At 36.8% G+C, this 27,367-nt stretch overlaps 1 protein-coding gene across 4 annotated transcripts in view; it reads left to right on the top strand.

The window, feature by feature from the left end:
• Nucleotides 1-27,367, top strand: part of DIAPH3 (diaphanous related formin 3) — a 209,999-nt gene that overhangs the window by 58,776 nt on the left and 123,856 nt on the right. The window lies entirely within an intron of this gene.

Genomic DNA, 27,367 nt, shown 5'->3' with positions numbered 1-27,367 from the left:
AGAAGATCAAATTAACAATATAAATCAGTTTAATGCTGTGTTTAACACGCCACAGCTACCTTGCATAAGCAAGAGAACATGCTGTCATCCATATGAAAGATTAGGTGGAGCCCACTGTTCCTTGTATTTTGCTCCTCTGGAGGAGGATTTATCAGAGGTGGCTACAAACTGTACTTCTTGTAGAATCTTATTGTTACAAACGTGTAAGACTGCCGGCAGTATAGTTTAGTAACTTCTGCTGTAATACAGCACTGAGTAACCTGATTTACCTTTTAATGTAACTGTACAAGTAAAAGTAAGGCCTGCTATGCACTTGTTTGGCTGCCTTTCAGTATCATCCTAACTGTCCTAAAAGCAAAATTTTTTCAAAAAGATTGTGTATATAGAATGAAATAAGGATGAAAAGTTTCTTTTTGAAGAAGTCAAGAGTAACTTAATGAGCATTTGCAAGGAACAGCAACCAAAGCACTGAAATGTCAGTGGTATCTTGCAACTTGAGTATATCATCTTCACATGGAGAGAGTGGATGATATATTTAGTGCTGCTTTGGTAGTAACTGTATTAGTTGTTTCTGTTGTTAGCAAATAGAATGATATCTGCTCTTATTCTTTTCAAATATTTGTACCAAATCATATTTGTTATGCAGAGATTGATGTGTAAGAATCAGTGAGTGAATATACTTCTGTTGTGCATTGAGCTTGGCTGGCTGCCAGATGCCCACCCAACTGCTCTCTGCTAAAATGGAAAAGTTTGTGTGTTGAATTAAAAACAGGGAGATCACTTACCAATTACTGTCACAGCAAAACAGACCCAATTTAGAGAAAATCAATTCAACTTTATTTTTTCTGATGTCCTGTCATGGATAGGAGAAGCATTTAGTTTTTCAGACCGTTAAATGTATTTAAAGAAGTGGGATGTGAATAACTCCTAAAACCTCACTTTGGTATCCCGAGAGCTCCATGAATGTGTGGCAAACAAAAAATAGAAAACCTGAAAAAAAAATTAGCATAGCAGTGGTTAAAATAGCCTGACAATGGCATTTTTTTTGTAGTTTGATTCTTTTTGAAGCTAGAATTGTGGCATGTTTTAATCTTTAATCTCCTTCTTTGACAAATTCTTAGGATGAATTCTCCCTTGAATTAATTAATTATTGAATGACTGTGTCATCAGTGCCCTAATCTATGTCAGACTAATCATGAGTAACATCAGACCATTCTTCTGGTAGGACTGTAGAAAAGAGTCAGTGTGTCAGGAGATGTTTTAAATAGGATTAGAAAAACTTCTATTGGATAAGGTACTTTGATTTGTATTTTCAATTAGGAACTACTTTGTCAGATAGTGAAAAAATATTATTGAAGAGTTTGTTACAGCATTTGTAAGCATCTACATAAGCACAGTATTAACTATACCTTAATTTTAATTTATTTTACCTTTTTTTTTTTCTTTCTGACAGAATTGTAGTATGTGCTGTTATTAAATGACTGTTTCTTACCTTCTACACACAGATTATTATTTCCTGTCAGCTCCAAACCAGATTGAGTGCTTGCCTTTTCTCCTCAGTGAAGTGCCTGGACAGAGTAGTTCCTTTAGTTCACCTTTACCTTTTTCTTTCAAACAATTGATTCTTTTTTTTTTTCAGTAGTTGATTTCTACACAAAATACAATATCGGTGTGCAGTCACATCATGTTTGATGAAAATATGACAGTATATTCAGGGTAACAAAAGCACTCCACTCCCGTTTCCCAACACTGTGATAGGAAAAGCTTTTGAAAGCTTCATGTTTTAGAAGCAGTAAAAGTGTTCCTTTATTGATTTCTACTAGAAAATGTTTCCACACTGAGAACGAGTAAGATCTTAGAGGAGATAGATATTATTTTCATGTATCCAGGGATCAAAAAAGTCTACTCAATTTCATAAGGCTTAAACTATAAATACCAATGGAATAGAAAAACACGTTTGGAACTTAAAATGCAAGTTATGGAAAGTCATCCCAGTGCCCCTGCTCAGTCTAATAATTTTGTTTATTTAATGGAAAATACTCTCTTTAAGAACTTGAATATAATTGTCACTATACTGGCAGCTATGCTGCATGAATTAATGTGCTAATTTTGTATCACACAGGAGGTGTAAGACTCTACACCTGGTACAAACCTATTTTCATGGGCTTTTACCTCCTATTTAGTTTTGCTACATGTTTATACACTACGTGCTTTTGATGAACTTCTAATGTTGCAAGCATTTATATCTGACTAAAGGTAACACTATATCTGAGTGTAATAAAATCTTCATTACAGTGCTGCTTTTATTGTAGCCTTTTTTCATCGTGAACTGAGCAAAATAATTTACATGCAAGAAATGTTGAACAAACCTTATTTGGCAAACCTTCAAAGTCACTGTTGATGAAAATTATTAGCATTTAAATTTCCATGAGCACTAGTTTTTGTCCTTTAGAAAATCTATCATTTAGCTTTTCAGTGAATGGCTTGTTTCAGAGGAAATTCATTTCAAGGACAATTCATTTTGAAAAACAAACAAAAAAATCAAGGAGATTATGTGTTAATGGAGCAGTGATGTCCAGTTAGGCAGCTGTTAGATAGTACTTGGGTACTGGTATGCCATGCAGACTTGAGCAGTGTTATATTTTAAGTTATTCATATGTAAAAAAAAAAAAGTATAGACGTTTTCTTTCCTTACCCACTAAGATTATATACTCTCATTATCTACTAACTTTGTGTAAATATGACCTGGCCTTATCTAATACGTAATTTATTTTCTTAATAAAGTGAGGTCTTAATTAAAAAACCCAGTAAGTTGAATACTTCATATGAACTTTTGTGAAACAGGCTTCCATTATGGGCTGCTGTTCTCTGCATGATCTCAACGTGGTAAATTTCTCATATAACTTCCTCATTCTAAATAGATTTTTCTAGTCTCTAAATATCTTGCCATGATAGTTTGCTGACAGATATTTTAACAGGGCTCTTTCAATATTTTTTCTGAAATACACGTCACCATGAAGCACTTTTGTAAATGTCCTGTGGATGATGTACCCCGTATTAAGAGCAATCAGGTTCTGAAGGTTATGTAAGAATTGAGAGAATTTATTTGATCTGAAATAGTAGGATTTTTTTGGCAGTTAAATCAGAGTTTTAACAAAATATTCTTTTACATGTGATATAATCTAGTTCCACATTCTGAAAACTTCAATAATAGAGCAGGATGTGTTTGCAGTGTTGTAGTTGTTGGCTGGCACAATACTTAAATATTTACAGTGAAATAGTTGTGTTTTCAGATATATTCTTCTTCTGGATCAGTTTGTTACATTCAAAGTCGTTTAAACTTAAGAGAATGAGGGCATGGACAGCATATCCTGTAGCTTTTAACAACTTCATATTTCTGTTTTATAGCTTTGCTGCTCCACTCTTCCTATTTTTTACAAGTTAGTGGAACTCTTCTTTTGAACTCACAAGATAGTTCTTCTACAACCTTACCTCTAACATCGCTTGAGTAATGAAACTTAGAAATTTCATCTGCTCTATTACTCAGCTTAACTGTTGTAAAGACTAAATGTTTCCTGCTGTGCAATCTGACTTGTCCTTTGATATAGAAATGCCTTTTTCTAAAATCGTAAATGCATATGTATAGCTGGCAAGGATAAGAAGCTAGCAAGAGCCTGCTTAGGTCGACTGCTTATCTTTGCAGTTCCTAGACTGTGGGGTGTAATGTCTTGTGGCACTTAAAATTTGGCTGCAATGTACTTGATATATATGAAACAGAATGTTTTTTCTTGTTGCTGGCATTTCAGTGTAAGATCTTGAGAAATGCTGGGTCATCAATTTGTAACAGTGGGAGGATGGAAATAGCAAATTGGTGTTCAGCGAGATTGTTTGAATAAAAGCTGCTACCAAAGCTGACAAAATGGAAGGCAGCTATAGCTGGAATGCATGAAGAGAAACTGGGATTCAAGGCATGGTTGCACATTGCAGCAAAAATCTTGGCATCTGTATTTCAGCAGATTTATAATGTTGCTGTGAAAAGAAACAAATATGGATAGATGTAGCTAAAACCAAACCAGGTTAGATCATCTTAACTGCAAAAAGCCAAAAGAGAAAGTTTATTTTCAGTACTAATCTAGTAGCGTGAACTGAACTGCTGTTTTAATGCTCTATAGAAGAGAAGCAGTAGTGATAAATGGACTTGTTCAAACTTTAAAAGGAGAAGATAGAATCCATTTGCTGCTAGCTGTTGACTCTCAGAATGTACCTGGGATTCTTCCTTATTCAGCAAAATAAGGAAGAGGTAGTGATCGAGTGGGGACAAATGGTGAGGTAAGCTGAGCTGTGCAGATGCATGCTTTATAATAAATGGAAAGAATCTCAACTTCTTCAACAAAAACAGGTTTTTGAGAACAAGATACTCATATGCACTGGAAGTAGACAGTTCCGATCTGCAGGTTTCTGTTGCTGAGAACCTGGGAGTGCAGACCAAAACTCAAAGTAGAAAGCATATTTGGAACTATATAAAGCCCTCCTGAAACTACAATGGCAAAAATAAGTCAGTATGAAAAGAATAAGAGAAATTAAGGAAAAAGCGTTCCTTGTGTCAAGGAGCTAATGTGTCTGATTTTTCAAGAAAATAATGTGATTCGTTTTGTTAGAACTCATGTTTGCCCTTAGGATGAAATGTAAATTGTGGTATGCTTAACTTTCTTAAAAACAGTAACAAAAATTGTTAATTTGTACCACTCTTGGTGTTTGTTTTGAACTGTCTGTATAGCTCTTGGTCTTCCAGACTCTGAAGCTAAGTCTTATTCTTTGATCACCAGCTGGAGTTTTCTGTTTACGCAGGGTAATATTTATATGCAATCTTGGGGGGGGAAGTCATATAGATTTAATCAAATTATTATTCTGCTGCAGGACCCATATTTACATATAATGATACTCAGGTCAAATAGAATGAATACTGTTTACTAGTAGAACTACTAAGTAATTATTTTGTATCCACAATTAGCCTAATTCCTCAAAAGTCTGCAAGGTCTAGTGACTAGGTAGTCAACTGTTATGCATGCATGAATGTAACAGGAAGAGAGGGATAAAATCCTATTCTACAGCATCTGGAGATGCTAACTAAACAATATGAAAAAGAGTCTAACTGGTGCAAAACAGACTTATTTTTCCCTTTTTGTCATTTTCCAGCATTTAAAAAGTTGTGGCTAATATGAAGATGTGTGATGAGATAGTGAAGAAATACTACTATTATTGTTCTGATATGATAATTTATATTTTTTTCATAAAAGATGTGTGCAATAATCAAATCTGCATCCTAGACTAATTATGCAGAATCTCTTCAACAGAGACTTCATAATCTTCAGTCTTGTAGAACTCTAGCGCAGACTTTGAGAAGCAGGAATTCAAGTAGCTTTAATTATACAAATTTTGTTTGTCTGAATTGCTGGAGGAATGAGAAGCTTTCTGGACAGAGGTTTAAATGCATGCTAATTAGAAAGTCTTTTAATATTTAGCTTAAAACTATATTCACAGTATATTTGTCTGATATTCCAATGTAGGTAGATACATTAGATTATCAAATAGCTATTTTTAATGCAGAAATACATACCCTTTTTAACATAAGATAATATGAAGTTACACTCAGTTTTATAGGGTGATGTGGTATTAATGTATTCTCCAGCCAACAAAGACAAGAATTCTCTTGCAATTCCAGCATTTCTCTTGTTTAGCTTCTGTCCAGTAGTGTGTCAGATAGAACAGCATTTCAGTGAGAATGAATGCTGCAGATCTCTCCTGCTTGCTTTTTAATAAAATACTGTAAAATGGTGAATATTCTTAAAGCTTGCTTGCAATGAATGCTTTCTGAGTTTGAATCTTTCTCTGTTTATGATTGACTCATCACTTCATTCCTTAATGTACCACAAGAGTGTCTCATAGTACAGTGAATGATCTGTATTACTGAGTAGGTATTACAGGTTTGGTGAAAGAGGAGAGAAAACCCTAAGAAATACAAACGTTGGAAGTAATGTCAGTTGCACATCTGTAATAATGCAGAAGAAATGTGATTCTGTAATTGGAAGATGCATAACCTTGCTTTTAACTAGGAAGCTCTTTTACACTTTCTGGAAAAGTGAAGTCAGTGTTACTTCCTGCAAGATTTATTTTCATTGAAATAGCACTTGTCTTGTAACCCAGAATCAAGTTCCTGATTGACTTCTGTTTGTGTCAGTTTTTCATATTTATCTTTCATATTAGAGAGAGCTTTTAACAGAATATTTTAATTTAAAGAAAGTTGTAGCATTTTCTTTGCTATTTATATGGAAAAGCACACTGAATGTTAAATCTTGGAGTATATTTAAATATTGCTAAGCACACTGTGAATTAATGGGAAAGGTTCTTTTGTGGATTATAAATCATGTATCTAAATTAGTAAATTTACTTCACTCTTTGTATTTTTTTTATAGTAGTGATTAAAAGCTTTTAATGTGCAAATTGTGAAAACCTGTTCTAAGATTAGAACACTGATGTGTTCTTGGAAAACTGTGCTGCAGATTACCATGTAGTCTTCAGTTATACTCTCCAGTTCTGAGGAAAAGGTTAAGGTGATTTACACGTTTGGTGTGCATTCTGTTTACTTTCCTACAGAAGTTGGAACTTTTTTGTCTCTTTCTAAATAATGTATGTGTTATAACTAAACAAATGAATTATATTTCTGATTTGAAATAAATCCTCATATCCCGTTTCAGAGTTGAGAACCACATAACTCTTCACATTTTATTTTACCGCACATCTCATGCCACTGACTACAAGTAAATAATATGTGCCTTTTTATACAGTTTATGTGGCTCTAACTATTAAGTGCAATCACAAAAAATGCACTCTAAAATATGAGGAAACTTATGCAAAGGGAAAGTACAGTATAAATGCACACACAAAAAGCAGTGACGTTTCTTGGAAATATTTTTACCAGGTAGTTTTATATTGCTAAATACAAGCGAAGATAAGCAGTAGCTGGAAAAATCACATTATCTGGTATAGATTATAAAGTTTTTAAATGTAGATTTCTGGAAAGTGGTAGGAGGAAGTAAGGACTATTTGCATAAAATCGGTATGTGGATGTATGACAGCACTGCTAAGTTAAACTTCCTTTGAGAATAAAATTACATGCTTTTGTTTCAATATCATAGTTCTGGCACTGCAGTATAGCAGACTTGAAATAATCAAGCAAGTTTTACTGGTTTTATTGTACAACCGATATTTCGAACTTATTGATTCAGAGAAAAGAAAGATACAAAGTACTTGCATCTTTCAAAAAGTTGGATAGGTAGGTGCATCACTATCAGAAGCAGCACTGAGAACACTATATGTTACTTTCCCCCTTTTCACTTTATTATTTTTAAAATCTGGAAAGAACAGATGTTGTTACTTACTGTAATTAACCAGATCAACCTAAAACCCTCTCTCTGTTTTATATTCAGATATACATTGATAAGTGTATTGATATGAATCAATCATAGTAGTTCTAATGGCTTGTTTTCCTTATAGATTGCTCTTGAAAAATATTGGTTTATGGTATTTAATAAGTCTTCAGTAATAAGAAGCTATGACTTACTTACTGAGCATTTTTTGTGTGAGTCCTTGGATGCCTAAGGAAAGAAAATAATCTGGTGTCTAAATAATCTGGTGTCTAGAGGTATGTGATGCAATTTCCTTGTACTGTGGATACCTTCATGAGTATGTTATGAATAGAGCAATTTTATCTGTTAGAGTTTCTGATAAATTGACTTGTGGCTGCAGTTCCTAGATGTTCCTTTCCTGCTTTGGCTTTGTTAGTGTTCTTCTCTTTCAAGACTTATTTCAAGAGAAGCAGAACTTTAGTCGATGGTGTATAAAGTCATAAAATTAAATAAATGATCATTGCCTCATTTTGTATGTTTTTCTCAGTACTTTTTGTTAGATATTTTCTGTATCGGACCTGTCCAAAATCAATAGTTAAAATGGGCAATCTTCTGAACAGACTTGAATAATTTCCTTATTACAGGGTATATTAAAGCATATAATCTAAATAAAGGTATGCTCCATTTACCTTTATTTGCAGTCTCATTATGGCTTGAGACTATGAGAGTTTAGTGTTTCGTATGATGAGCACACAGATTCTTAGCAGTGTAACTCAGGAGCTTAGAGGGAGTACCCTGTAACAGTATAATCTTTTGCTTGACACACAATGTGTTGCAACTTCTAAAACCTCATTTACTATTCCTAATGTCTTACTTTAGCTACTCTTAATGTACTGGGCAACCCTTAAATGTGTCTAAAGTGATCCTACAATTTGATGTAAAATGTAGAGTGTTAAGCAGAAACTTCTAATCTAGAATATGTTGATAGATCCGTTGTATCCAGCTTGAATGTATGAGGTCAGTCAGATCTCTTGGCCTGTAGAAGACTCAGAAATTTCTATGGTTTCTTAGCTGTTAAGCACCCCCTCTGAGAAAAAGAAAATAAAACAACTCCTCACAAATGACCTGCCTTTCCTTGCCCTCTGGAACACTTAATCTCTTTCACTAGTTAATTTTCTAATATTTTTTAAAGACAAACTTTGGAAGTAAGTTGAAATTGTTTATCAGACTGTTTAGCAAAAATTATTACAGAAATACTTAACAGTAATTTCTGATGTTTATAAGCTGAAGCCAGCATTAATTGTATGAACTGTCATTTAATTTTAAAAGCATTTCTTTTCTTTTAAAATATTTTCAGCAATGTTAACACACTGGAAAGAGTGTGGAGGTCAAGGTGGAAAGTAAGGCTTGGGTGACTGAATTCCCTTCATTTTCTGCTGAGGTTTAGTGTACTTTTCAGTATGAGTGACCCCTTGAATTTAAAGAACATCTCGTAGATTAATTGTTAGTGTTTGGTCTGAAGTCCTCAGGCTGGTGTCAGAAAGCTACTTTTGATATTCATTGTATGACTGAAAGCCTAGTATTTGTGATGGTTAATAAATTCCTACTGCAAAATATGTAAGGCTGTTAATCTAGCCTATTGAAGAGTTGCAGTACAGACTTACGCACGATAGTTCTTCATTCTTAATTAACTTTTTTTCTACAGAATGTAGACTATGTTGTTTGTATTCATGTATTAATAAGTTAAAGCTGTTGATAATACCTGGATTTATTTATTAAATATGCAAGTCTAGCCATGTGGAGATTTTGTATGACCTTGATTGACACTGGCTTTAGTTATAGAGCTCTGTAACTTGTTTATCATGCCAGTACTCCATTGTGCTCTGGAGATTTGATGTTAAGTACCATTTGTTTATTACACTTAAAAATGGATTAATTTGTTACTTGCTGGTTTCTATTAGTTTGAAAGATATGTTAATGCTGCTTTCAGTAAGTAAATCATCTGGTTCTTTCAGATTTTCTCAGAAACTATTTTGACATATTTTTATTAAGTGGAGTGTTCCCTTGTGCAACTGAGAGCTCACTCACCTGTAGCATGATTGCTAGGTATATATTAAGCTTCAAATGCCAGGTTGAGTTCCTTCACAGAGACTTTTCTCAGAAAACTGTGCATGCATGCAATTATAGTCTGTGTTTCAGAGAGAAAAGATATTTTCCTATTTCTTGGACATTCAAGACTAAATCTCTAAGATGCTCATAGTACAGTAGCTATGCATTTTGTGCATCTACACTGTGAACTGTCTGCTCGCTCCAGTTTATATGGTGTCTGTTTCCACAGTGCTAAGTAGTGTAGTTTAATTGAGATGGAATGTAGCTTTCTTGTAGGGAGACAGATATGTGAGTTATGGACATTGCCTTATTAGAGCAAACTAAACATTCTTATAACTTACTTCTATTGTTCATCTCCATTTACTTAATTCTAGTTCGTTTTAAACCTCAATCTCTTACTTTGAGGATTTACATAGACTTGTAAGAACAGGTAAATCAGAATTATAGCTGTTGCTATTACTTTTGCTATTTGATGAGAAACTAGTGTTTAAAGATGATAGTTCAGTTGCTTAAGTATAAGACAATAAATTTTCTGAGTTTTAGCGTGTTTAAATCTGCCTGATGGTTTAATGGCTGAGATAATTTAAATTAAATAAACACTTCTGTCACCTTAGATCTCAAATGGTTTAAACTAAATCAAACACTCATTATTGAGTAATGATTATGTCATATCAATATGATTTTAAAAAACTTTATGTAAGCAGTCTTTTTGTAATCAACAAGATTACCCTTCTAACAAAAACTTAATAATGATCACGAATTATAGTTTTACACTGTTATTTTCTAGAAATAGTAGCGATCTGTTAAATGTCTGACTCTGCACTGCTTCAGATTTCTCAGTAGGTTTTCAATATATGTTTCTGTCTTTGTATATGTTTTTCTTTAATTTTGCATGTATTTTGGGAAATCAGTGTAATGTGTTACATTCTTGCTCCACATCTTTTTGTTATGTGTCCAAATACTTTTTAGAAACTATTTATACATGTCTTTTTCACTTTCTGCTTCCTCCTGTCTTCACCATAGCAACTATATTCTTGAATCTTTTTTCAGCCTGTATTATGTCTTATATTACTTTGACCTTTCTACATGTAAAAAAAATTCCAAACTTTACTTATCTTACATTCATACTAAAAACAAGTCTTAACATCATATTGGATAAGTTACTAATTTTTGCTTCTTTGTAAACCTTGCAACCTCTGGGTTTTTTTATAAAGAGATATGTATGCTATGGCTTTAGAGATCAGGAAGAAAAGAATCTTTTTTAAAATTTTCCTTTCTTTTTGTGTTGCAGTTTAGAACTGTGATTTAAAAAAAATATTTGATTAAAAATACGATTTTTAATGTGTGTTGAAAATAATGGCCATGCAGCTTTAAGTATAGGGGTTTTTTTTTCCCAGTCTGCAACAGTAGCAGTTTTTTAAAATGTATTTTCTATTACGATTAACTTGTGGATATCTATATACCCATAGAGATTTACAAGAATACTACCTTTATAATTTCTAATGAAGAAATGTCATCTTATACCAAAGTGTCAGTTTTTCTTGGAAAAGGCTTTTATACCAATAGGTTTCAAGATAAAATCATATAGTATTATTTTGTAAATTTCTCTAATACATAAAAAAAGGGTTTTTTTTCCACCAACGTTCAGATAAAATACAGGTCATAGCTTAGAAATAATTATGCTTCTAGAAATGTACAGTATTTTAGTGTAAATGTAAACAACAATAGATTTGCGTATTGACAGAATTAAAATGATGTCTCTGAGTACCATGTATAGTCAATCTAGATTTATATGTTGATTTGAAGTTAAGTGGACACAAAAAAAAGAATATTTTAAAAGTTGAACAGCTCAGTTATTGTTTTTTGATTTGTAGCTTATGTGTTGCATTTTTTTCTCAGAAAGTAAATGCAAGAAGGCAACTCTGGATCATTTTTGTGTGAGATAGCTTTAGTAAGTAGAATTATTGTGCAGAGTCTCAGTGTGTGCTACTGAAAGCTTGGATGATCGTAAGGGAAATTGTAGCTGTCAAGTGCATGTCCCAATCGCTTAATAATGAATCAATTATGTTGGTACTGCTGATCAACAACAACAAAAACATCAACATTATACAGCTAGAGTAAGCTCATGTATTTCTAATCTCACTGTCATATTTTCGCAAGTGGATAGTGTAGAGAAACACTGCCATTTGGTTTTACTTGGTACTGAATAATTTTGAACATTTTAGTGGTACAAACTCGGTATTTTGGGACCTAACTGTTGAAACATTAGGCAGTCTTTTTTACTTATTTGGTTTACTATTTCAAATACTTGAAGCAGTATGGAAAGAAGTACAGCTAAAAGGGACTGGAAAGCTTTGGAAGAAGAATTTTGCATTTCTTCATTGTCTAATAAAGTGTCTAATACAGCCCTGGTTATCTACTGTGTTAGTGTGAACAGTTTTAAAGTAGTGATGAAAAATTGAAGGCTCTACTTGGAAGTGGGAAGCTGCTGTATAACCTCCCTTCCTCTTACAGAGAAATGTATATATAGCCACATTTTTCTTCAGGTTGACTGGGTAATGGCATTTTGGGTTCAACTGCTGAATAATTTAAAAAAGACAACAGCTTCCTATTTTCTTTCTGAGGAACAAAGGCTTAATTTTTTAGAGTGGGTAAAAAAGATAGAAGTTGAAATTACTGTCCTGATTCTGAATATTGATCAAACCAGTTCTTCTTAAACCCCCCACCTCAATTATAAAACATGACATTATGAGTATGTTGTTATGATACAGTATGTCTTTTTCTGTTCTTAGTCTGAATTTAAAATCACTAAGCCAAGTTTTGTAAAGCGTATTATAAAAAAGAAACTGGAAAAGAGAACCTTTTCTTCAGAGGTTCATGAACTGAAGTATGAGCATCTCCAACCTGAATAATGAAGGCAGATCATAGTATTTGTCTATGGACAGAGCTCAGACCGCTTCTTTACTGGAGGTGTTCGGTGTTCGTACCTCTGATAGGGGAAAAGAGGGAGAGAAAGGCAGGAGCATAGCTGACAAAGAACCATCAGCTGTGATTGCATAATGTTTAGAAGTCTTGATTTCTCAAGGCAGAAACCAGAAAACGCTCCCTATGAATATATGGTATTTTCCCATTCTTGTACTTCATTTGGGGTAAAATTAAGTTGCTGTATCGATACTGCCATGACATTTGTTTCTGTTTTTATATGCGCAGAAGTTTTGTGGTTTTTTTTTTCCTTACAGAAAGGTTTATCCATCCAGAATGCACAGACACTATATATATATATCTATATATATATATATATATAGATATATATATATATCTCTTTTGGCAGTGTTTTTTTCTGCTGTAGGTTTTGGGGTGAAATTACCTTCCCAAAGTTTATCCATCTAAAATTGTGGTGGATATCTGTCTTTGCATCTTTGGATGCACTTGAGGTCCATTGGAGCCCTAGGAGAGAAAATAACTCAAATGGGTAGATAGAATTGCATCTACCTTCTCTTTCCATAAAGTGCTTTCATAAAGCACTGTTAACTTTGACCTGTTCATAATCCAATTTTCCAGAGTAAGTATGGGAAGTCTAAGAGCTTTTTGAACTTACTCCTTCCAGAGTACGTGTTGAAAGTGCGAGAACTATAGACATACAATGCTTAAGTATATAGTAAAATGTTTATAAAGGACAATTTGGGGAAAACAAAACTACCACCACCTGCCCACCAGCCCTCCCAAAAAAAAAGAAAAAAAAAAAAGCCACAGGCAAAACACAACCAACAGCACCAACAGCTCCAATAGCTTTCTCTCCATTCTTGCCTTGCATTGGTCTAGTTGAACCAAAACAAAACATCATGTTTGCAGCCCATCTGTTGTGTGTCAAATTCTGTATTGTAGAGGCCCCAAAGGCTTCATTTGCAGATGCATCAGGCATTGTTACAAGGGAAATGGGTGGGATTTAGGATGAATAAGCATTGATTGCTATATGGAGAGAACTTTATAATAGTAGTGTGGTTGCTGGTTGCTTCAAATGCATTTATGATTTTACCAGTTACTCCCTTGCTGATATCTCTAAGCATCACATTTCTTTTAAAAGAGTGATATTTATTATGTAAACTCCAGGATGCTGATCAGGTATGTGAGTAGAGCATAGTGTGAATGCCTGGATACACAACTGTTAAGAGACAGAGATTGCTTGACAGTGATTGGAATTCACTGAGGCATGTTATCCATGTGTACAGATGTAACTTCTTCTATTTTGAATATACAAGGTTGAAAGTAAAGTTCCTGCGCCATGTTTGTATGGGAACATCCCCAGCTTTGGGGAAGACCATGATGACTTAACGTATGCCTTAAGAAATGGCAGTGGCTCAAAGACTGTGGTGTACTTGTGCCCTTATGCAAGAAACTATAACTGCATTTGTTCTCAGTGCTGCTTTTGGGAGGTAGGTGCTACAGAAAACAATTAATTGATTAACAGCTGGTTTTAAACTGTACCTGAAATCTTTCCTGCTTCCTCAAGGCTCCTTGCTTGTTTGATGCAGAAAAGTAAGTCTTGCATTATCTTTGTTTGTTTGTTTGTAATGATGCTTGTCCAGCATTCTGTTTGGAATAGATGCAGTGGTCTGTCTCCATGCTGTCATTATGTGTGGTCTTTTCCTAAGGCGGTGGAAAATTTTAATTTAAGTCTTGGCTTTTTTTAATTGAAATTTCTTTTTTTCCTTACACAATTGCCTTCTATATAAATTGACATTACTAGCTGTTGCTGGAGTCCCCTGTATTTACTTGTTTCAAATTGAAGTATTTGGTCAGGATGTAGGTTTCTAATGGATCTTCAATGCAGTTTCTTTTCTGCATCTAAAGTCAGACTTTTTGTTGAAAATCTGCTTTCACTTTTATAGCTCTTCTTTCATCACCAAACTTTACTTTTTATCCTAGTAAAAAGAGTGAATAATTTCTGCAGATATCTGTCACTTAATAATAACAGTAAAAACAAAACCCATTTTTATTATGAAGGCCGCCTTCTACCCATGAATACTTTTTAAGAAATAATGTTTCTCTAGATATGGAGATTTTTCTGTTGCTGAAATGGAACACTTTCATTTCAGCAATTTCCTGGGAAACTAAAGATAAATGTAGAGGAAGTTATCCCCTGACTTCCAGAAAGGTTGAGTTTTGGGGCAGCAAAAGCAAGAGATAATGCAGCATTGATGTGATTCTTCTAGAAGAGACAGGGAACATTATCAGCACATAGCAGTTTATTAAGAGAGTTCGACATCTGAAAGATTTTTTTAACGTTATTTTATAAGTAATCTTGTTAGGTTTTGTGGTGTTGTGATTTTTTGTTTGGTTAGGTTTTTTTACTATCGGTACATTATTATAACCATAGATTAGGTAGATATATAGCATTTTGTTGCAGAAAGGCATATGTATTTTGGATTTGGATTCATTGATACTTCCTTTTTCAGTTACAGCAAATCCTATTTGGAATTTTGGGTGAGACTGGAAGATTAGGGGATAGCTTTTTTCTTGCCCAAGAGAAAGAACGATATTAAGAAAACTAAGCTCTATTTTCCCTTAGCTTGCTATGGAATACAATTACACAACTCTATATACAGTTGTTTTCCTTAGTGATTTGTGCTTGATCTGAATTGTTTTGTTATATTCCTAAATATAGCACTGATCTTGCAGAGGAGTACAGTAAAGTTATCATCAGAATTTTGTAAAGGTGATTTGAGATTTGGGAGTTGTAGAAATTTTTTGTTGTTTTATTAGCATTTAAATTAATGAATGACAAGCTAAGCTTCAGTTTGTATCACGTGACAATTTGATAAATATTTTTGAGCTGTGAGCTCACATATTTTGATATTTGTCATGTGTTCTGGAGAAATTTCTATCTTAGAAAATACAAGGCAACTGGGTCATCAAAGTGTAAAATACGCTAGGATTTCTTTAGTCTTGAAAGTCTTGAAAGCTGCTGGACAGGGCAGGTGATTCTTAAAAATAATTGTAATTCACTGAGGCACACTATAATCTATAGGAAAGTTCACCTCTGCACTGTTCCTGTCCAGTTGTTGTCTCAAACAATTATCAGCAAGTTATTGTTCTGGTATGAGCCGTGTCATGCTTGAAAGTGAGATGAAAAAAATTAATGAGGGTGCATAAATGCTTGTTAAGTATATACAGTTCAGTTATGCTCAGTTATGCTCTCAGCATTCTTCACTATGACTGTTGAGATTGCGGCAATGTACTCTAATGAGACCATACAAACAAATGTGCTGGTAGACAGCTCTTGCTTTAGCAATAAAAAATGTTGGCTAAATTCATATTTTGTTTCAGTGTAATGCTTGAAGTGCTTGTGCACATAAGGACCTTGAATTTGACTTATACTGTGGACCATTTTTGTTTTTTTCCTTATTCAATGATGTAAATCCACTTCATTGTTTTTATTAGAAACAGTTTATATGATTTTTAGTGATGATTGCAAAGAAATCGTGCATCATTTAGTGGTTATAGCAAGGGAATACTGAGGAGGTTTATTTTTTCTGGGAAAAGAAGACAGGACCTTTTCTATAAGTTAATTTCAAAAATGAAAGAGGACTTTGTTTCGTAGATTCATTAGTCAGTTATCAATGATATGCAGAAACACTGAACAGGTTTTCTACAAAATTATAATCAAAGAGAGAGAGTTAGATTAAGAAAAAGGATGAAGTGTGTGTCAGATTCAGCATACGAAAAGTAAATTATGCTAGAGAGTTGATAAAATTTTAGTTCTTTTGAGAAGATGACAGTTCTAAGCAAAATAAATATGATCAGTTTAACCTCTGGACTGCAGTAGGATTGCCATTGTACCAATATTAATGAAAAGTTGGATTAGCTGCAGACTTGTAAAACAGGTAATTTTAAGAGGATGTGGGGAATATCGGAAAAGGGTGCATTGGACTATGAGGCTATTAATAGAGTTTCTGAAGGATCAGTTTTGGGAATAAATATTTATTAAATAGTCTCAATGATTTGTTGCATATGTTGAGAAAAGGCTGAACTTTGTGATGGCAGGGTTTGTAAGCGTTTTCAAATTCAAGAAGGGTAGGATGTTACAGAAGCTGGATGAGTAGAAGAAAGACGCATTTGAGAACAAAGCCAAGTACTTAAGAACGATGGGCAAATTTTATGTTATTTTAAAGTCCTGTTAATTCTGAAAGAGCTTGTTCTATCCAAGCGCATTTCAAGTAATCTCAGGATATTTATACTACACGTAGGATCTACAAAATCAGAACCATAGGACTTCTTTCATACAAAACCTTTAACTGTAACTTCACTTATTTGTTTAAACAGAACTTTTCTCACATAACAGAGAAATGTCAACATATTCAATCCCTTGTTCATGTTGCTAAATACTACTGCCTTTGCCCAACTGGTATTTACCAGCGCGCTACTGAGGCCCCAGCGTGTATGTGAAGTTTGCAGGGGGGCCAATACAGAGCACAGGATAGGAAGATAGGTAGCAAAAAACCAAAAAATTTTATCAGCTCTCTAGCTTTGCATGGCCTTGCTGGCATTCATCTGCTAATAGTGGGTTATGGAGACCTGTAGTAGCTGACTGACTACTTACAAGGTGGTGGAGTATTGGTGGTGTTTGGGAATGGAGAGTGTGAAGTGCAAGTGTATCAGAAGAAAGCAAAGAAACCTGCTGATTAAACACCTGAGAAAGAATAGGTCTGAAACAACCTAACATTTCTCCAGTCCATTCTGATGCATTTGATATTGTGTAAGAGCATGGCATAGAACTTGCCTTTACTTGTGGTCAGGGAATCAGAACTTAGTGGAGGTGCTTATGCCTGAAATTTAACAGTGTGAACACAAACTTTGGATTAGTGCTAGAATCTGTGATTTTTACTTCAGTTTATGCCCATATGGGTGTTTATATATATATATATATGTATTGGTTGTTTACAAAAAAAAAAGTATATGAAGGTAAGGGAAGAAGGGCAGAACAAATCCTGGATTTCACAGAATTGTTTCCAGTAGGGAAGCATTGTCATTAATATGTTTACAAGTCACGCCTTGTAATGTGACTTTCAGTTCTAGTGTCCCAGACTCAAGGCAGATTAAATCACAGATGCGTAGAAGCTGCTGGTATCATCAGTTGAAGAGATTAAATGGATTTGAAATATTTAATTTAAAAAAAGCAAAGATCATGTTGTAGTGCTAAGATATTTTCTTATTCTTTTAGAAGAATGTTAGAAAGGGAAAAGAACGGTTTCAACCAAGACAAATAAGTAAAAACTAGTCATGAATAAATTTAAACTGCAGATTGCTTCCAGACAAGTAGTTCAGAGACATTTGGGCATACGTACTTTGTGAATGCCTCTTTAAGAAAAAAAACTCAATATTTTGAAGGTAGACCTAACAAAAATATGAAAAATGTATATGCTGTGCTTTGTTTTAGGAGTGACTTGAACTTTGGACCATGAGTTCCTATTTTATGTTTATTAGATGACACAGTAGTTGGTATTATTCTTGCAAAAACTTAAAAGTAAGGGATAGATTTGCATTCCTTTATCTTATTTCTCCCGCTCCCATACACCACATAAGGTAAATGTTTATAAGCAGCAGGTTTATCAGGGGTGTGTGAGGAAGAGGGTGGGTTGCAGGATGGGAGATCCACAGTGATTTGTCTGTTTTTTGGCTTGCCTCACAGATTTTCTGGCTCCCAGGGGTTGTAACAGGGGGTAAGCAGTCTCACTCTGAAGGTTCAAACCCAAGCGTTTGACGTGCAAGGCCACTGCTATTTTCAGGCTGCCATTCATCTCACACCATCATCCTGGAGATCTAGTCACACTGACTGGTTTTATTTATACCAGTGTTTCATATCTTAGGTTGGTATAAGTGTCCCATCCTGATCTCCAGACATGCTTCAGGTGCTCTGAGATATTTCAGAGGCTGGCGTGGGAATGCTATTTATTATTTCTGAGACCATTGGTCTCCTGCTGCCTTTGTAATTTGGCAGTCCACTGCTGAATGTGGCTCCTCATTCCGTTTCAGTCAGGATACACCTGCTCCTCCCTAGTAATCCCAGTTTGCTATTTTCATCCATTTGCCCTTTCAGTTTGGAGTCCCATGTACTGCTGTTTCTTGTCACAAGTTAATGATCAGTCCTTTGTCAGGTTGGTACTGCCCCCGCCTTAGTGGTTTGTGAGGCACTGACAGTGCTATGAGGTGACAGTGGTAGCTTAGTAAGTTTTTTCCTCCCTCTTACGTCAGGTCATTCATTCCTGCCCTTGCACTACCCCATCTATTTTACTTCCATGTCTTGGGGTTTTTTTGTATAGTCACTCAAAGAATTAGGTTGAAAACCTGATCCAGTGTTTCCCTGCTGGAAATATCTTGGATTGTTTTAAGTTGATATCAGAGGCTAATAAAAGAATTAAAAAATAACATCAGAATACATAGAGTACCCTTTATAAAACTGTTCAGCAGGAGTACTTACAGATGAATAACTTACAGTGCAATGTGTTCTGCAATGAAATTACTTCTACATAATAACTAATAAAATTGTCTTTACTATGCACTGAGGTATTGTTCATCTGTAAGGATATTTAATAAAACTGATTTTGAGAGCTGGGTGCTGGTAAGGCTATACAACACTTTCACACAAGTGAAATAAACCCTGTAGTTTAAAGAAAGGAGATGAGATCTTGCTGGAATAATTTTTCTGTCAGAAATGCATCTTCAACCTATGTGTACATTCAGATGATACTTGTTAACTTTACATCTTACAATAACAAAGATCAAATCAGCTATGAAAAATGTCTCTCTTATCAGTTACAGTGTACTACTCTGAGAGAAATGACCCTTAAAAACAAAGTATTAATTGAAAATGTGTAATTTTTGTTTATAATTTACATGATAGCAAATTTAATGAATTTTTTCTGTGCCATATTTCAGTGACGGGCAAATCTGGTTCTGCTAGATGGGGGGGTCCTGTTCTCTGTCTTTTTTGATAGTGTTTACATGGCTGTGAAGGGAAGTGGCACAGCTAAAAACTAGCTTCTAGAATTCACTATACAGATAAAAATAATGTCAGGAAAATGGTGAACAGTTTCTTTCAGATGCATTGCAAGCTTCTGCTCAGCTGGGATCACAGGGTGGTGCTCTTTGAGCAACAGAACATGTGTCAGTTCATTGACACTGAAGGGAAGAGGCCTGACTGATGTCTTCTGCCCTGCTCCTGGTTACATGGTCTGCCCACAAGATGATTAAACTTGCTACTTTGATAGAAAACTTTTCTTTTCCCCTGTTAATTTTTCGGTCATTTTTGTGAGTTGAAGTTTTTAAAATACATTGATTATTATGCTGGCCTATTCATAAATTCTAGGAATATGCAAGCAAGAGAAGAGCAACGTGTGTAAGGGAAGGAATAGACTCCCATCTATTAGCAGAAGTGGTCAGCTATGTCTTCATACTGTGACTTTTGAAATCGTAGAATAGTTGGAATTGGAAGGGACCTTTAAAGGTCATCTAGTCCAACTCATCTGCAATGGGCAGGGACATCTTCAACAACATCATATTGCTCAGAGCCACATCTGACCTGACTTTGAATGTTTCCAGGGATGATGCATCCATAACCTCTCTGGGCAACCTGTTCCAGTGTTTCCTCATCCTCACTGTAAAAAATTTCACCTATATATCAAGTCCAAATCAACCCTTGTAGGCTAAAGCCCTTGTCCTGTCACAACAGACACTAATTTCTGTAAGCCCCGTTTAAGTATTCAAAAGCTGCCAGAAGGTCTCTGTTGGGGCCCTCCTTCCCCCGCCATGTAGCCCTGGGAGAGGGGCCCTGAGGGCACAGACACGGGGCTTCCCTGCCCCTGCTCAGCCTCGTTCCCATGGGTTGGTTTGTGTTCCCTGCGCGGGCAGAAGGACCCTTGGTCCTGTGACTGGGACAGTTCCTCGGCAGAGCTCCGGCCATGCGGCTGGAGAAATAAACATCTCTGAAACATCTACCAAGAATCGGATCATATATATTTCTTTTCCATGGGCTGCCTTGTTTGATACATTGTGTTACAGTATCTGCACTGTAACAAATGGTGGTGAAATGCAGAGAAGACACGGATCCCTAAGGACAGAAAATTCATGAGTAAAAACCACTCTAAATCTCTCTCTTCTCACCTTGGTTTGGATATTCTCTCTGGACTATGGAAGAATCGTGGGAAATGTGGCTCTCTGAGTCACAGAAAGAAATGTATCTAGAAGTTAAAGGAATCCTTGAACAACAAGACAAGAAAGTATTTGTTCTGGGAGATCTAGAACATTTTTTTTACTGGCTTTTCAAAAATTTCTTTTATATTTCTCGAGACTTAATTTTTTTATATTAATCCTCCTGGAATTACTGGAATTAATCACGGGTGTTTTTGGCACGAGATCTGGGATGAGATAAGAGATCAAACAAAACATGCATTAGTGATAGAACCTCTCCGTGCATCCCTTGTAATGAGTGAAGCTCTTGAGGAGCATTTGTATGGTTCCATTACCCCTAGAGCAGAGGATGGCCGTAATCCCGTGGCTGAGACTGCGCGGCCGCCATCCCAGGAGCATGTGACTGCAGCCGTGCTGGCGGAGATGCCTGTGCTGGATGCGCCCGGCCCCCTCGGGAGCGCGCACCTTCCTGCGGACCCCATCCCTGTCTCGGGGTCCCCGGCCGCACGACTGCGAGTGAGGGAGCGATGCCGCAGGCGCCGCGGGTGCCGTGGGCCACGAGCAGCCAGGAACCGGGCATCAGCGTGGAAGCCCACTCTGAGCACACGGCTCGGAGAGCCCTGCGGAGGGAGAAGCGGCGGTTTCCACAGCGACACGAGAAGCCGTGCGGTGCAGCGCCGAGCCGGAACGGGGCCGCACTCAAAGCAGTGCGGAGTGTGCGGAGCGGAACCGCTCACAGGGCACAGGGCCAGCGGCGATGGCAACGCGGGGCCGCACAGAGCCCAGACACGTGCCGGAGCAGCGCCGCTCGGAGAGCGAGGAGCAGCCGCAACGCGGGGGCCTGACCGAGAAGTCGGAGTTGGCGAAGCAGCAGCCACATGGGACAAGGAGCCACGACAAACACGCAAGCATGTGATAGGAGGAGTTATAGCAACGAAAATCACAGGAACTGTGAAATGGTACAATGTAAAAAACACCTATGGATTTATAACACGAGATGATACAGGGGAAGATTTATTGATCCACAGAACTGCCATTAAAAGGAATAACCCTAAAAATTACCTGCAAAGTGTAGGAGATGGGGAAGTTGTACAATTTGATATAGTGCAAGGAAAGAAGGGTTTACAAGCAGCGAATGTTACTGGGCCTGGAGGTATTCCAGTCAAAGGCAGCTGTTATGCACAAAATTATAAACAATATCCATCCCAGCAACTTCCCTACCCACAGCCTACTTTCCCCTTTTACCCTATACCTAATATGAACCCTTTCCTAAGTTTACCCCATCCCCAGTTTATTCCTAATCCATTTTTCACCCCTATGCAATTCCCTTTCCCTACAACTCCGCTCCAATGCCGAGGGGGGGATAAAAGGCGGAGGGAAGAAATTAAACCCTCTCCTGCCTCAGTTTCCCCACAAAGCATGCCCGGAGAGTCCTGTCTCCCTTCTGTCAGCCTTAAGATGTTCCAGAGAATCTGTTTGGACATTTAAAGACTCAGGAGGGTGGCTTATTTTGTTTTGAAACTGTTCTTGTTATGTTTATTCAGTTGTTTTCAATGTTAAGTTTTAAATCTCTTTTTGTTAAAAATAAATGGGTGAAATGTTGGGGCCCTCCCCCTGCCATGTAGCCCTGGGAGAGGGGCCCTGGAGGGGAGGCACGGGGTTTCCCTAGTCCCTGGTCAGCCTTGTTCCCCATTGGTTGTTTTGTGTTCCCCTGCACGGGCAAGGACCCTCGGGTCCCATGATTGAGCAGTTCCTGGGCAGAGCCCCGGCCATGCGGCCGGAGAAATAAACATCTCTGACACATCAAGAATCGGTCCATAGGTATTTCTTTTCCATGGGCCTCGTTGTCTGATACACGTGTTGCAGTATCTGCACTGTAACGGGTCTCCCTGGAGGTTTCTCTTCTCCAAGATAAACAAGCCCAGCCCTCTCAGCCTGTATTCATAGGAGAAGTGCTCCAGCTCTCTGATTGTTTTTGTGGCCTTTCTCTGGATCTGGTCCAAGAGGTCCATGTCTTTCCTGTGCTGGGGACCCCAGAGCTGGATGCAGCACTCCAGATGGCATTTCAGCAGGGCAGAGTAGAGGGGCAGAATTACCTCCCTCAGTCTGCTGACTGTGCTGCTTTTGCTGCAGCCCAGGATGTGGATGGATTTCTGGGCCACAAGTGCACATTGCCAGGTCAGGTCCAGTCATTCATCTACCAGCACCCCCAAGTCCTTCTCCAAAGGTGAAAAAACTTGAATTACTATATGTTCAAAGACTTCTAGTCTTTGAAACTCAAGGGCTGGAAACATCTATATTAAATTGAAAGTTAAGATTATGATGAAGCAATTTTGACAGTGTAGTGAATTAAGTTATAAAAAGGAAAAAGATTCTACTTATTCTTGTAAATAAATAATAAATACCAATGTTTTCAAAACTTGCGCAGTAATAAGAATTAAAATTAGCTTGTACATTGGACTTTGGTCCAGAAACAAGCCATGTCCAGCTTCTAGAAGCTATTTAGTGAAGTTTAAAGAGTTTTGATATCAAATAAAGTAATGAATTCTTCATTAAAAGCTTTAAAAAAGTTAACTAGTAGACTCACCTGAAAAAAACCCCAGACTGTAGTTAAGGAAATACAGAGACTGCAGCATATGAAACATATTTAACAGATCCTACGTAAAATCTATAAGCAGCAGAAGCCACGTCTTTGAGTGACTCTTTTTCATGCAGGTTTCACTTAAGAGTATATGCTTGTATTTTAATTCTGAGGACTTCAGTAGGTTTCTGATTGTAAGTGCTTTACTGATTTAGAGCTAAGGCGTTAAAATTTTCTTACTATTGAATTTTGAGCATGGATAAAGACTTAATAAAAATGCTATACATAAGTGTGATTTACTGCTTCATATCTGCCTTCCAAAGAAAAAAAAAAGAGTAACACCCCTTTTTACCTGCTTCCAAATGCTGAAGCTCAGAATTATTTCCAGTTATTGACCAGTAATGAATTTACCTCCAAGCTGGACTTTGGGGGGTCACCACATTGAAGCAAGAAGCACAGCTTCCATGGTCAGTAGAGGAAGCTTTAGAATAGATCAATAAAGTGGACAGTAACAGATTGCTAAGACCAGCTGGTATTCACCCTGGACTTCTAAGGGAACTGAAGGATGAAACAGCTGAGCTATGAACTGTGCTGTGTAAACTATTACTTGAACTTCTGCCAACATCAGAGGAAAGGAAGCAAGGTGACAAATGTGATGACAGATTTTAAAAAGGCTTGAATATCTACAATTGCTGAACTTGATACCAGTGGTGGACATATTATAGATAATCATTGATAAATGGCAGAATTAGTTAATAAATAAATAACTGATACACTGGCAAAATAGGTTTTTGGGAACTGTTAGGAAAGGAAAACAATAAATAAAAGTGTCACTGTGAAAGTTCAAGCTGTGCCCACATCATGCATACTTTGTGTGGTTTCCTTTCCTCTTACTAATAAAAAGTATAGTAGAGGTACAGCAAAACTGATCAAGATTATAAAAATAAAGTCTTTCTTTGTACAATGCATGATTAAGAATTGGAGCTCCATGCGAAGGACTCAATGTTTAAAATTTATTAGGTTTAAAAAGCAATTACACAAATGCGTGAAAGGACAATCCGTCCAGGATTATTAAATGAAAAGATTTTGCTCTGGAATTTGACAGTGTCTGAAAGGCATCTACGGGACACCAAATAGTGGAGGTGAACAGTTGCCATTCCAATTTACAATCACTAATGTTGTGGTGTTTCTTGAATCAACTGTGCTTACTTCAGGTACAAGTGCACTCAGTTCTGTTACTCAGCTTTTTATGCCTTTGACAAGTAATGGATCAGCTTTGTAAGGCCCAAACAGCTAAATCTTGATGGTAGGAAGCTTCCTGGTCTTTCAGGGTTCAGGCATTCTTCCTACTTCCGCTGGCTATGCCTTCTAACTTCACTTTATCCTTGTTTTTATTAATAAAAAATGAAAGGAGGTATTTTCAATGGTATTGTAAAATGACTTCGATCTAGTTCACAATTTCTTTCATATTGTGAAGCAGATTGTCACAAATAACTGTGCTGGTGAACAAATCAATATGAAATGTGTAAGTGGAGCTGATGGCACCTGTGTAGTATCATGGTCTAGGTAATGGGCTTCCTGGTAGCCTTTTTTTTTTTTTTTTTTTTCCTTTTGAGACTAAAGGTTTGCTTTTTTTTGTTGCATGTCATACTATGGGATGGCTCCCCAGTAAAAGAGAGACATGGACATACTGGAATAAGTCCAACAAAGGGTCATGAAGATGGTGAAGGTACTGAAGCCTCCTTCCTGTGTGGAAAAGCTGAGCGATTGTTTACCATGGAGAAGGGGAGGCTCGGGAGGGTCTTGCCAGTTTACGTAAATACCTGAAGGGAGGGTGCAGAGGATGGAGTCAGACACTTCTCAGTAGTGCCCAGTGACAGGACAAGAGGAAGTGGGCATGAACTGAAACACAGATGGTTCCTCCTGAACATCACAAGCCGCTTTCTTGTTACTGTGAGGGAGACTGAGCATTGGCAGAGAGTGCCCACAGAGGTTTTGGCCTCTCCTTCCATCCCTGGGGGTATTCAAAAGCCACCTGAATACAGTGCTGAGCACCTGGCTATAGATAGCCGTGGGTGAGTAAGGGCGTTGGACCAAATGACCTCCAGAAGTCACTTCCAACCTCAATAGGGGTTTGTACCAAGGTACTCCACATTTTAGCCTTGAATAACTAAGTTCTGCAGGATTTGTTATTTAGCTACAACCTCATTTTCTATTAAAAATCTGTTCCTTTGATTCCAGATAACTTCTGGGAGATAAAGACTGCAGGTTTTTCAGTTGAATACCCTGATATATGGGACACAAGATATCATTTACTTTTAAGAATTAGAGTTCTATACAGATGAAGTAGGCATCTGCTTTCATAATGACACTCGGTATAGGTACATCCTTTGAGTCTGTGACCCCAGGCTTGTTCTTTCATTTTTCAGTGAAGAGAGAATGCAAGATGACTGTTGTCTTAGCTAAGAGGCTAGGAAGAGTGTAAGGTCATGTGTAATCTTCTGTATGCTCTGTTACTTAGTGACCAAATTACTCCACTTAGTGATGAAATAACTCCACTGAATGTTCTGTGTAACGTAGTTTTCAAGTTTCACCTGAAACAGGAATTCAGACTTTTAAAAATAAATGTTCAGATCTAAACGTTTGGATATATTCCTTTTGAAGCTTGTATTTCAAGGGTATTTTGCTCTGGGTTTTTTCACAAGGATGATGTATTTTAGAGGATTTTTTTTCTTTAGCATACAGATGCACAGATGCGATTTTTCTTATAAAGATTGTGGGTAACAGATTATATCAAGGCCTGTGGCAGAAATAGAAATGTGTATTGCAATTCATGAATGTAGATTATTTCAGTGGCACCTACCAAGAATGTAATTGTTCCAGAGTTCTACAGAGTAGCTCCATAGGATCTAGTCCGCAGTGTTATGAAGTGCTATTCTGTAGGCTTCCAACTGAAATATTTGTAAAACAGTCCTGTCACCACTCTTTTCAGGACCTTAATTTCAGTCAGGTCATTGCCACAGATGGAGGTAGTTGACTACATTTGAATGTGTATATGGATCTGAATTTGAAGGAGATAGTAAAAGCAATCTGTCCAGTATCTAAAACTCCTCTGAGGTATTTGTGTGTGTGTATGTTAGCAACCACATCTGTTAATTTTAGAGTCTTGTTAATAAGGATGTGGGGTGTGAAGAGGAACTGCTAAGGGTGGGGGGGTGCATTCTGTGTGTTTCAAAGTGCTCTAGCACTTTGATTCTCAGCCTGAGGGCAGAGCAGGAGCATCTGGTGAGGTACTACTGATGAAATATTGTCCAGCTCAAATGCTAGGGCCATGTGTATGTTCCACAGTGGGACAGATTTAGTGTACAGACAGAACTTTAAAGGCTGTGTGATTTTCTGTTGAATAATAGCTTAAAAAAATGTAATTTTGAAAAAGTTAATGGTTTAGTAAGATCAAACTTCAAGGGCCGTGAGAACTGTCTGTGTATTTTGTGATCCCCTGATTTGATTCTTCTCTCATTAGCATGGTAACATCTCACATCTATTTCCTTCAATAGTCTCCTCCTTTCTGCAGCTGCCCACTCCCACTAGGCTGCTTTCTTTTTTTCCACTGTAAGCAGATGTTCCCATTTTCTTTCTTCTGTATACTTTCCCCTCTATTCCAGTACTCTCCACAAATGAAAATTTGACTGCTATTTTCTTTGATTTCCTTTTAGTCTAGATTCTTACTTCACCTGTTCAGATATTTCTATTCATTCCCCTCTGCTGTGGGATTTTTTCCCTTTTTTCTTGATGGAAATAGAGAATAGTTATGTTTATTGGGATTTTGGGGGCTTTTTTTTTTTGCCGTGTGTCATGGTTTAGGAGCGGCACTCCCTCATTTAGTGCCCCCCTGCCACCTTCAGTGGGAGATAAACGCAGACATCATGGGTTGAGATAAAAGCAATTTGCTGGAACCAGCAGTGAGATAAGAACAGTAGCAGCAACAATATTAATAACAAAAGTTTACACAAAGAGATTGATTTGCAGGTAAAAATTGCTCACTGACTGGGACAGTGAACAAAATGGTGGACAGGCCATCTGC

The sequence above is a fragment of the Corvus moneduloides genome, chromosome 2 (genome assembly GCF_009650955.1).
Source record: "Corvus moneduloides isolate bCorMon1 chromosome 2, bCorMon1.pri, whole genome shotgun sequence".
Lineage (NCBI taxonomy): Eukaryota > Metazoa > Chordata > Aves > Passeriformes > Corvidae > Corvus > Corvus moneduloides.
Note: the sequence above shows the minus strand (reverse complement) of the source record. Positions and strands in the feature narration are given on the sequence as shown.